At 36.4% G+C, this 11,366-nt stretch overlaps 1 protein-coding gene across 1 annotated transcript in view; it reads right to left on the reverse strand.

Moving 5' to 3' along the window:
- ZNF112 (zinc finger protein 112) overlaps positions 1-10,759 on the reverse strand; it is a 38,485-nt gene extending 27,726 nt beyond the window's left edge. The window contains exon 1 of the mRNA XM_030913268.1: positions 10,705-10,759. The gene's annotated coding sequence lies outside the window, so the exon portion shown is untranslated. The remainder of the gene's footprint in view (positions 1-10,704) is intronic.
- Between the last annotated feature and the right edge of the window lie 607 nt (positions 10,760-11,366).

Consider the following 11,366-nt stretch of genomic DNA (forward strand, 5'->3'; position numbering starts at 1 on the left):
ATATAATGTGTCATTTTCTCTAGCTGTATTCAAGAATTTTTGTTTATTTTTAATTTTCAGAAGTTTGATTATGATGTATCCAGAAGTGATTTTCTCTGAGTTTATTGTATTTGGTATTCAATGAGTTTCTGGAATCTGTAAATTTATGTCTCTCACCAAATTTGGGCAATTTTCAGCTAGTACTTCCAAATAAACATTTCTCTCCTCTCCTCCTGAGACTCCAAAGACAGGAGTATTAGACTTCTGATATCATCCCACAGGTTCCAAAGGCTCTGCTCGTGTTTTTTTTTTTTTTTTCAATTTTTTTCTCTCTGTTGCTTAAATCGCATTTTTATACTAATCTGTCTTCAAGTTCACTGATTCTTTCTTCTGTCATCTCCAGCCTGCTACTGAGCCCATTGAATAATTTTTTTTTACCTCAGATGTTATCTTTTTCATAAAACAAATCTTAATTTCCTAATAATTCAAATCAGACAAAGTGTTTTCTCTAACTATAATAGATTTAAAGTAGAAATGAACAAGAAAAGGATATCTGGACAATCTCCAAATGTTTGGAAATTAAGCAGCATACTTCTAAGCAACCAATGAAATTAGTTACAAAAGAAATTAGATGCAGTGAAGTGGAAATACTTTTTAGAAAATAAATTAGAGCATATTTTAAATGGAATCAAGACTTAAATGCAACATATCAAAATGTAAGAGACGCAGCTAAAGCAGATATTATAAAGAAATGTATAGCAATGATGCATATATTAGAAAAGAGGTCTTAAAGCCAAACAGAAAAAAGAATATAATAAACCTAAGACAGAAATCAATGAAATTGAAAACACAAAAACACTAGACAAAATCAAGCCTAGCAAAATATGGCTGGGCCAAATCCAGCCCACTGCTTGTTTTTGTACAGGATGTAAGCTAAGAATGATTTTTACTTTTTAACGGTTGAAAAAAATCCTAAAAAGATTATTTTGTGATGTGACAATTACATGAAACTCAAATTTCAGTGTCCATAAAGTTTTACTGTAACACAGCCATGCTCATTTGTTTACGTACAGCCTATGACTGCTTTTGCATTACAGCAGCAGGGCTATGTAGTTATAACAGAGTCCATAGGTGGCACTCTCATTTCTTCATATTGTTGCTAAGCATAATTTAAACCACAGTGACTCAGCATTAGGTTAACTCAATTGGGTTAAATGCCATTAATTGAACAGCATTTCAAGTACCATATGTATTGCTGTACCACTACATTTTAATTTCTGTATTACTAGTACACACTTATCAAGCCAAACACAAGGAAAAAACAAAAAGCAAAAACAAAAAAAAAAAAACAGAAAAACAGACTTTGTTACACTTTGAAGGCACAATGGAGGTGAAATATTTTGTTAATGAATTAGATGACAAAGCTTATCATGCTTATTGTGCTTCCTATGCAGTGACAACATATCTATGCTAAAATAATCAAACATATGTCAACACTGTCACACTAAGCACTCATCACAATAGTCTCAATTCACAATAAATGGTCAGAAAAATTAGAAAATTTTAAATAAAATGTCTCATCAGAGCAGAATTTTTTCACAAAAAAATAATGAAAATGAGGTAGCAACTACAGTACATTTCGATATTCAGATATTCAGCTTCTTTTTTTTTCTTTTTTCCTGTTTCAATTAACCACAATCCCAAACTATGTAAGCAACTACAGTACATTTCGATATTCAGATATTCAGCTTCTTTTTTTTTCTTTTTTCCTGTTTTAATTAACCACAATCCCAAACTATGTAAGATATTTTCTAATGAGCCAGTACAGAAAATGGTATCAAGAGTGCAACACGTTTAAGGCAGATTTGAAAGTCTTTCCATTTCTAATGCAGATCTGCTCAATATGTTTCACATGTAAGTAAACCGAGTGGCTTTTATTTTCATTTTGATTGCTAGCACTGGCCATTTTAAAAGACAAACTATTTTTGGATAAAACCAATTTTTCAGACACTAAAATAAATTACACTGAAGCATGCAACCTTTTGAAATCTATTTTTTCATTGTCAATATGGCGTATCCCATTATTTCAGATCTTAAACATAATGAAATGTCAGAAAATGTCAGTGAGTTATCTTTCAGTAATGATTTGCTAATTATTCCACTTGGGTACTTTAAAAATCTTTAGATACTACAGTCTTTTGTTTTAAGATCTTCAAGTTCGGTAAGTTTAATCAATATTCAGCTTCTATTTCTGCCCCAAGCAAGGAAAGTAATTTACCAGTGATGAGTTAATTAAATCATGTTTGATTGTAGAAGGAAAAAAAATGTGTCCAGATAAAATAAATTTGTTTACGATTATTAGACTTTGGGCAAGACCAACTGCTCTAAGAGTTGAGGACAATGGGAACAACATTATGGACCATTAAAATACAAGGGAAATGATTCTGATAAATTTTATTTGGCTCCTGATGATTTCACAGATATTACTAATGTTGCTCAGATGTTGTGTATTTAAGGAATCAATGCCAAGTTTGAAGGGTTGAATAATTAGCCTCTAGGAACAGTCTATATGGAATAACCACAGGTGAAAATATTACCGAAGAAGGTGCAAATATTAATTCAGTAAACCTGAGGCAGTTTTAAATGATGTGTTAAAATTGATAGTGGTAAAAGATATGTTGGAGCAGAAAAAGGCAGAGGTTGGATTTATAAAAACGTGTATTTAAAGCCTATGGTTACTCATTGTATTATTCATCAGCAGGTACTCTGCAGAGAATATTTTAATCTATCATGTGCTATTGAACCAGTAATGGCAACAGTGAACTTCATTCAAACTCAAAGATTTAACCATCATCAGTTTCATGAATTTCATGAGAAGTAGAAAAATCCTGACTTGCCCTACCACATGAGAGTTCAACGTCTGAGCAGCAATAAAGTTTTATTGTGATTTTTTTTAAATCTCAAGGCTGAGACTGAAATATTTCTGAGTAAGAACTTCCCTCAAGTGTGAATGACATTGGAAATTAGCTTTAGCTGCAGACTTGATAATGTTTCTTAATGAATTCAACCTAAAATTAGAAGGCAAAACAGTACTTATTTGTGAAGCTTATAGTGTAGGAGAATTATTTCAAAGACAATTAATGTCTGAATCACAGGTAATGCTAAGCTACTTCACAAATTTCCAGTGCTGTCCAAAGTTGTTATCTCAATTCTCACATAAATTTGTAGCATATATATTATCTGAGCCCAAACTTCAGAATTGTAACAGTGTTTTCAGACCTTGATGCAAGTGCAAAGGACCTTTCCACATTTCAAAGTCCATTTCATTGTACACTGCATAATTCTCCTAACCTTCCATTGGAAGTGATTATTCTGAAATGTAGTGACATACTAAAAGGTAAATATCAAGAGTCTACATGAATTCTTTAAATGTCTTCTGTATTAGTTTCTATTGCTGCTATAATAAATTACCACAAACTTGGTGACTTCAAATAATGCAATTTATTCTTTATTAGTTATGGAGATCAGAAGTCTAAAATCAGTTTCCTTGGGTTAAAGTCAAGGTGTCAGCAGGACCGGTTGCTTCTCACCAGAATCCATTTCCTTGCCTTTTCTAATTTCTAGAGGCTGCTGGAATTCCTCGGCTTATGGCTGCAGCACTCCAATTTCTGCTTCTGTTAATCATGTCACTTTCTTCTAACTGTGATCCTTCTGCTTTTCTCTTATACGAATCCTTGTAATTATACTGAGCCCAACCAGATAACCCGGGATAACTTACGCATCTTAAAATCCATAAGTTTAATCACACCAGTAAATCTCTCATACCATGTGAAGTAACATTCACAAGCTCTGGAAATTAGGATATGAATATATTTAGGGAGTCATTCAGTTTACCACATCTTTCAACTCATTAATATTCACAATTAAAATCATTTGCTTGTGGATTAGTATCAGTACCTGGTAGGACCTATTTGTTTAAAAAAGTTCTTTTCAAAGATAAAATACATAAAATCTCATTACAAATCAGCATTAACAGATGAACATTTACAGTCAATTTTGATGACAGGGAATAGCAACCTTGAACTTCAATTAAGTTGTACTCAATCATTATATCTTACATTTTGTCAATTAAAGTTTCCTCTCATTATATAAATACCTAAATAATAGTACTGATATTTCTAGTTAACTGGAAAAACTGAAATATTTACAGTCTGGGCCTAAAAAAAACAGGTTTGCCGGCTCCTGGACAAAATTAATTCAACCCACAGGGGGTTCTTTGCAAAGACTAGTAAAAATTAAATTCCAGATGAAGAACAAAAAAGACACAAATTACCAAAATCGAGAATGAAAGAAGAGATATCACTACAGACTTAACAGGCATTAGAAATATAAATGAATTCACATTAATGAATTCAAAGTGATAGATGAAATAGTTTAATTCCTTGAAAGACACAAACACAAAATACTGATGAGAGAAATCAAAGAGAAAAATGAAAAAAATCACTCAAAATTCTACATACTGCATTGATTCGTTCATGTGATGTTATGGAAAAGGCAATGGGGTTGGGGAGTAAACCAGGGGTTTCCTAGGGTTAAGAGTTGGGGAAGAGTTTGACTACAAAAAGGTACCACAAGGGCATGTTTCTGGGCAATGGAACTCTAGTGAATCTTGATTGTGGTGGTGAACTCTATATGACAATGCAATTGTCAAAACTCAGAAATGTACACCAAAAAGAAGAAATTCTACCATAAGTAGATAAGCTAAACAATAAATGTTAAAAAATTAAATAAGGCTGTTCTACAGGTACTTGTCAAACTTTTAAGTGCACAACAATCACCAGCTCCAGTAAAAGTGAAGCAGAACAAGCATTTGACAAAATACAACATCCACTCATGACAGAACTTTCGCAGACTAAAAATATAATGGAACTTATAAAAATGTTTTCCCCTATGATCAGGAACAAGGCAGAGATGTGTACTCTTGACATACCTATTCAACGCTGTACTGAAAATCAGCCAGTGTAGTGAGGCAAGGAAAAGATTAGATTAGAAAGGAATACAGATTAGAAAGGAAGAAGTAAAACTGACCCTATTAATAATATGCAACATGTGTCTCTATGGAAAATCCCAAGAATCTACCAAAAAACAAAAATTTCTAGTGAGTATAACGCCAGAGAATACAAGGTCAATGCACAAAAATCAGGTGTATTTCTATACACTAACAATGTACAACTGGAAACCAAAATTTTTATTTTTTTACTATTATTATTTTTTATGAGATGGAGTCTTGCTCTGTTGCCCAGGCTGGAGTGCAGTGGCCCGATCTCGGCTCACTGCAAGCTCCACCTCCTGGGTTCACGCCATTCTCCTGCCTCAGCCTCCCGAGTAGCTGGGACTACAGGCGACCATCACCACTACCGGCTAATTTTTTTGTACTTTTTAGGGAGACAGGGTTTCACCATGTTAGCCAGGATAGTCTCGATCTCCTGACCCCGTGATCCACCTGCCTCAGCCTCCCAAAGTGCTGGGATTACAGGCGTGAGCCACTGCGCTCAGCTGGAAACCAAAATTTTAAAACAATATGATTAAAAATAGCTCTAGAAGAATAAATTATATATTATGTAATGTAACATATGTCTAAACAAAACATGTATAGATCTGTATTCAGAAAATCATGAAACACTAATGCAAGAAATTAAAGAACACTTAAATGAAGGGACATGTTATATTCGTGAACTGGAAAACTCAATGTGATAAAGACAGACCTACTGATTTAACACAATGTCAATGAAAATCCCAGCTAAATATTTGGTAGATGTAAATAAGCCAATTCTAAAATGCATATGGAAAGGCAAAGGAACCAGAATAGCTAAAAACAATTTTGGAAAAAAAGAATAAATTGGGAGGAATCAAACTATCCAGTCTTAAGATTTACTGTCAAGCTATAGTAAATATGATATCTTGTTACTGGTGAAGAGATATACGCATAGATCAATTTAGCAGAACATGGTACAGAAATAAACCCAAACAAGTGGTGTTGGGATGGTTGGTCATTCGTATGTAAAGAAATATACCCCAACTTAACCATCACATATTATAAAAAACTTAACTCAAAATGGATCACAGATTTCAGTGTAAAACCATAAAACTTCTAGAACAAGAGAAAATCTTCATGACCTGGGGCTAGGCAGACTTCTTAGAGATGACATCAAAAGCACAATCCAAAAACGATAACATTGATAAATCAGATATCATTAAAATTAGAAACTTCTGTAAAGACGCTATTAAGAGAATAAAAAGACAAGCTACAGGCTGAGAAGAAATATTTGCAAATCACACATCCAACAAAGGACTTATATCCAGAATATATAAATAGCTCTCAAAAATCAACAATAGGAAAAATATAACCCAATGTAAAACTGGGCAAAGCATGCATACAGACACTACAGCAAAGAAGATATAAGGATGGCAAAGAAACAACAACAACAAAAAGAAATATCTGCTGAACACCATTAGCCATTAGGGAAAAGTAAATTAAAGTCACAATGCTTAGAACGGCTAAAATTAAAAAAAAAAAAAATAAGAAAAATACTAAGTGCTGATGAAGATGTAAATAAAGTGGAACTTTCTACATCATTAGTGGGAATGCAAAATGGTACAGATACTACAGTTTGGCAGTTTCTTAAACATACATTTCCCATATGACTCAGTAACCCCACTCCTGGTTTCATACCCTACAGAAATAAGCACAAAAAACTGTACATGAATGTTTACATCAGCTCTCTTCATAAATGCCAAAAAGTGGGGGGAAAAGTCTATCAACCAGTGAATAGATAAACTGTGATATATGCATAAAGTGGATACTTCTGTTAAACAGAAGTAAACAGAAACGAAGTATTGATACATACAACAACTTGGATGAATGTCAAGCGCAATTTGCTAAGTAAAAGAATCCAGTCTCAAATTTTACATACAGCATCAGTTCATTTACATGACATTCTCAAAAAGACAAAACTATAGAGTTTTAGTGGTGATGGTAGTTGCCAGTGGTTACAGGTATGGTGAGGGGTGATTATGAGGGAAGACATGAGGGGAGTTTTTGGGGTGATGGAACTGTTCTTTTTCTAACTATGGTAGTTGTTATACAAACTATACCTGTGTTGTAATAGAATTGTACACCAAAAATAACAAAAGAGTCAATTTTACTGTAGAAACATTTTTTAAAAACCTGTTTTAAAAACCTGTTTTAAAAACCTGGAAACACGACCTCAGTTATAAGGCATGGTCTATAAATGTTATCATTTCTAACAATTGGTTTCCTAGGAATTTTTTTTAGATTATCAAAACATAACCAATCATTGTTCTTCAACTCTTCAATACTCTGAAATAGTTGGTGGATTCTATAACCTACCAATATTCAGTGAGATTAAGGAATATCTCCAGGGATTATTCCTATTTTATTTTGATACCTAATTCCAATTCTACACGACAAATCCTTGATGCCAGCTGTCTGTTGAGTAGCTACTCTAACCATAAACCTTTAACAACCTTGTACAGTGTGCTGGGCACACAGAGAAAAATATTACATGGTCCTAGAAATAGAAGAACTTTCAGTGTATGGATATACATACAGAGAAATAAGAAACAAAGAGCTACAAGACTTAGGCAAGGCAAACTCTATACTTGAACACAAAATTTATCACCATCCTTCTCCAAGGTACAACTCCCTTGCATCCCCTAGCTTTCCCAAGTAAGGACCATTCTGTAAGCTGCAACGAATGAAAACCTTAGAGTAGCTGCTGGCATTTCCCTTTCACAGTCTTGGATATAAGCAATTTATGATCATCAAGGTTTGACAGTTATGACAATCAATCAAACAATATTATACTAAGTCGATATTAGAGATTTGCTTTAAAATACTGAAACAAAAAAATAGGGGCGGTGGCGCAGGCCATGCAGGAGAGGGACGACCCAGACCCTGATCGCATAAGGCTGCTCTCGAGCAAGGCTCAGAGCCCTCTGGATGTTGGCAAGGCCACTTCCAAGGCCTGTGCAGCAGGTGGCGCTGGTGGGCTCTTCTGTATCGCTGGAATAATCTATGCTATTTTGCTTTGCATTTGGTTGATCATATATATGCAGATAACTATTGGAGGGGATTCACGGTGAGGTCTGGGGAGTGTTACTCATTCGGTAATAGTATTGCCCACCCCCACTCCAGATCTTGGAAAATGGGGCAATACCCATGAGCTGGAAAGATAGAAGAAAAATCTTACCACATTACCCTCGGAAAATTTGGCCCTGGGCCTGTCCCTGCAATATGGGTTAATGGCCAGTGGGGGTATGTGATGGGAACACATAAGGGAAAAAAGGAAATATGGTATTTCCCTAAAGGCAAAAATTCTATGCAAAATTTGTCATGGTTAAGTTCCTAACTTATTTCATATTCTGGGGATTATATAAATGGTGAAAAAATGGTGTGGATAGATGGGAGGTTAATTCTATGAAAAGATTTAAGTTTGTGGGACACAGTAAGACGACAAGGATATTAAATTTGGTGCCCTAAACAAAAATAAAAGTAAAATACTAAACTTAGAAAAAAGAAAAATTGTTGTACATAGTTATATAATCAATGTTAAAGTATAACCTTGCACTTAATAGAGACTGCTGTGCCAGTTCTAAGCCTATAACCAATTGTGCTGCTATAATTTGTCCCTATGACCATTTCCTCAAAGACCACACAATAGTCCCTTCTAGCACCTGTAACCGCAAGAGCCACCAAGTCTAATATAAGACTTTGTTATGTTAACCATTAAGCTTGCTTATTCCCCAAAAGGGTAACCAAGGAAAGAAGAACAAACTGACCATCTATGAAGAGAACTGTTCTTGATGTACTTCTGAGACTATCCTAATAATCTATATATAATTATGTAATCACCTGATGCTCTGCTGATTGACAATTGTTCTATAATTATGTAATCGCCTGATGCTCTACTAATTGACAATTGTTCTATAAGATACTATATAAGCTTGTAGTAAAAATCATTCGGGGCTGTCAGCCCTTTGCTGGGCTGCAGTCTTGTCTGTGTCTTCTTGTATGTTGTGTCTGGTGTCTTTATTGTCTCTCACCACCTTGCCTCTCCCCTTTGGGATACCTTGGACACGCTAGGGCTGGACCCCGGCAGGGCGGGGAGTTGATACAAGACTGGCAAATGTTAACAAAGGTTGAAGCTGAGTGATGTTTCCACAGAATTATTTTAGTCATATTACATTTGGCTATGCTTATAAATTTCCGTAGTAAAAACTTAAGGGAAAATTAAACCTATGAAGCCTATTTGGTTAAACATGGGTAAAAATTCAAAAAGAAGTCTACGGAAGAGGAAAATATTGAAATATTAATATTGTTATTGTTATAGCCTGTAGTTAGCATAATTAGTTTTTTCTTTTACACTTTCTATACTTTCTTAATCTTTTACAATATGCAATTATTTATAGAATTAGAATGTGAACCATAAATATTTCAAGTAAAATTAAATTACAGATAACTAAAACAACATGAAAAATTCAAAGCTCATTAACCTCGCTTTCAGGGTCCTCTAGAAAAATCCAAACATGTCTTCTGAAGCTGATACTAAACACATCAACAACTAAAGCAATGGATGGAAACTATTTGAATTAAAATCCCAACTCAGGCTCTTACCACCTGGGTGACCTAAACCAGCCTATGCTCTGTGTCTGTTTGCTTATCTTTGAGATGAAAATGGTAGTACCCAACCCAGCCTCAAAGGGCTCTTGTGAGGATTAAATACGTTAATTCATATCAAACTCTTAGAATAATCAGCACTAAATGTTTAAATACTATCTTTATTACTCATACCCAAGTACTCCCTCATCCGTTTCTGCATTTATTGAACAAATATCAGGGCATCTTCGAGCAGAATTTCCCAAGGAATGAAGGAAATATCGTCTCCCCTGGAAAGAAAGGATGATAAGTACTACTCAGGTGAGACTCCACTGCCAAGTGCCAAAGGGTCATTCCCTCCTTCTCCCTGCAGCCTTTTTCAAGAAGTCAAGGCTAAAGAAGGAAAGGAGGATGGGAGAAATCAGAACTCCTGCATGAATTACAGCAGACTACCCAGACAGCCGGGAGTGATCCTCTCCTAAAGAAAAATCTCTCAGTGATCAGAAAAGGGCCAGGGATACTCTGCAGCTGGAGCTCTGACCCCATCCTGGGTTCACAGACGCTTTCAGGGAACTGGGTGCTTCTCAGAAAATGAAAAAGTGCTAATAACAAGAGACCCATCTTTTATCATCTGTCAGGCTCTGTTCTAACTCTTTTTATTTAACTCTCAAAAGAACTCCATCAGATAGATATTAGTACCATTTATAAGAAAAAGAAACATAGGCAGAGAGATTAAGATACGCGCCTGTTATTACACTGCTATTAAGTGGCAGAGCTGGCTGATGGTCAAGGGAAAGGGCTGGGGGAGTACAGAACCCAGGAGATCCCCAGTCCCTGCGATGTAGGATCCTGGACTCCCAGCGCTAAGTGGGGATGCGCCAGCCGCCCCACACTGGAGAAGGCTCATTCAAAGAAAACACAAATCCCGCCCTTCGCCGCAAGTGGATTCTCATCCCCTAGAGCGACTGCCCCGTTGCTACGGGCCCCCAGCAAAAGGAACATCAGTATGGACAGAAGAAGCAGGACGCAGGGCGGGGAGGGCTCACCTTTCTGGGAGGAACGAAGGCCGCGGCCTAGCGTACCTGGGGCGGAAGTGGCTCTGCCTGCAGAGACCTCCTGGACTACGCTTCCCAGAATTCCCAACGGGATCAGGGAGCCGGCCTCAGCCTCCTAGAGCGGAAGTTACCCGACTACACGGGGCTCCCAAACTACACTTCCCAGAATTCCTAGAATAACGCTCTGCCTCTCTGCCTGCCTGGGACGCAAGTGCAGGCTGCCATGCTGACAGTCTGGATCGTATGTCACATGTGCGGGTCCCAAAGGAATTCCTTAACGCCCCCTTCCCGGAACCGAAATGCTGCCAAAGACAGAGAGCTCGTATATATGTTTCTCTATTTTCCCCAGCGGACCGTGCATGAAAGGCGCCTTTCCTGGCGCGTGTCTCTGACCCTGTGGATCTTATGGACAATTCCCGGAATTTTTTGCGGGGCAGCACTTCCCCCTAAGTCGTCTCTTTCTCGTTTGGATAGTCAGTATTTGTATAGTCACTATTCTCTTTTGGTTAGCTGTTTAATTTTCTACTGCTAGTCCAGCTCTACTGCCTTCCCTCTAGAGTTTGAATTTATTTTTTCTTCAAACGCGACACAAACCCAAATAAACTCAACCAAATCGGACTTTATGTACCTACCCATCTACCAACCAAGAAAAT

Source organism: Rhinopithecus roxellana, chromosome 12, assembly GCF_007565055.1.
Source record: "Rhinopithecus roxellana isolate Shanxi Qingling chromosome 12, ASM756505v1, whole genome shotgun sequence".
Taxonomy (NCBI): Eukaryota; Metazoa; Chordata; class Mammalia; order Primates; family Cercopithecidae; genus Rhinopithecus; species Rhinopithecus roxellana.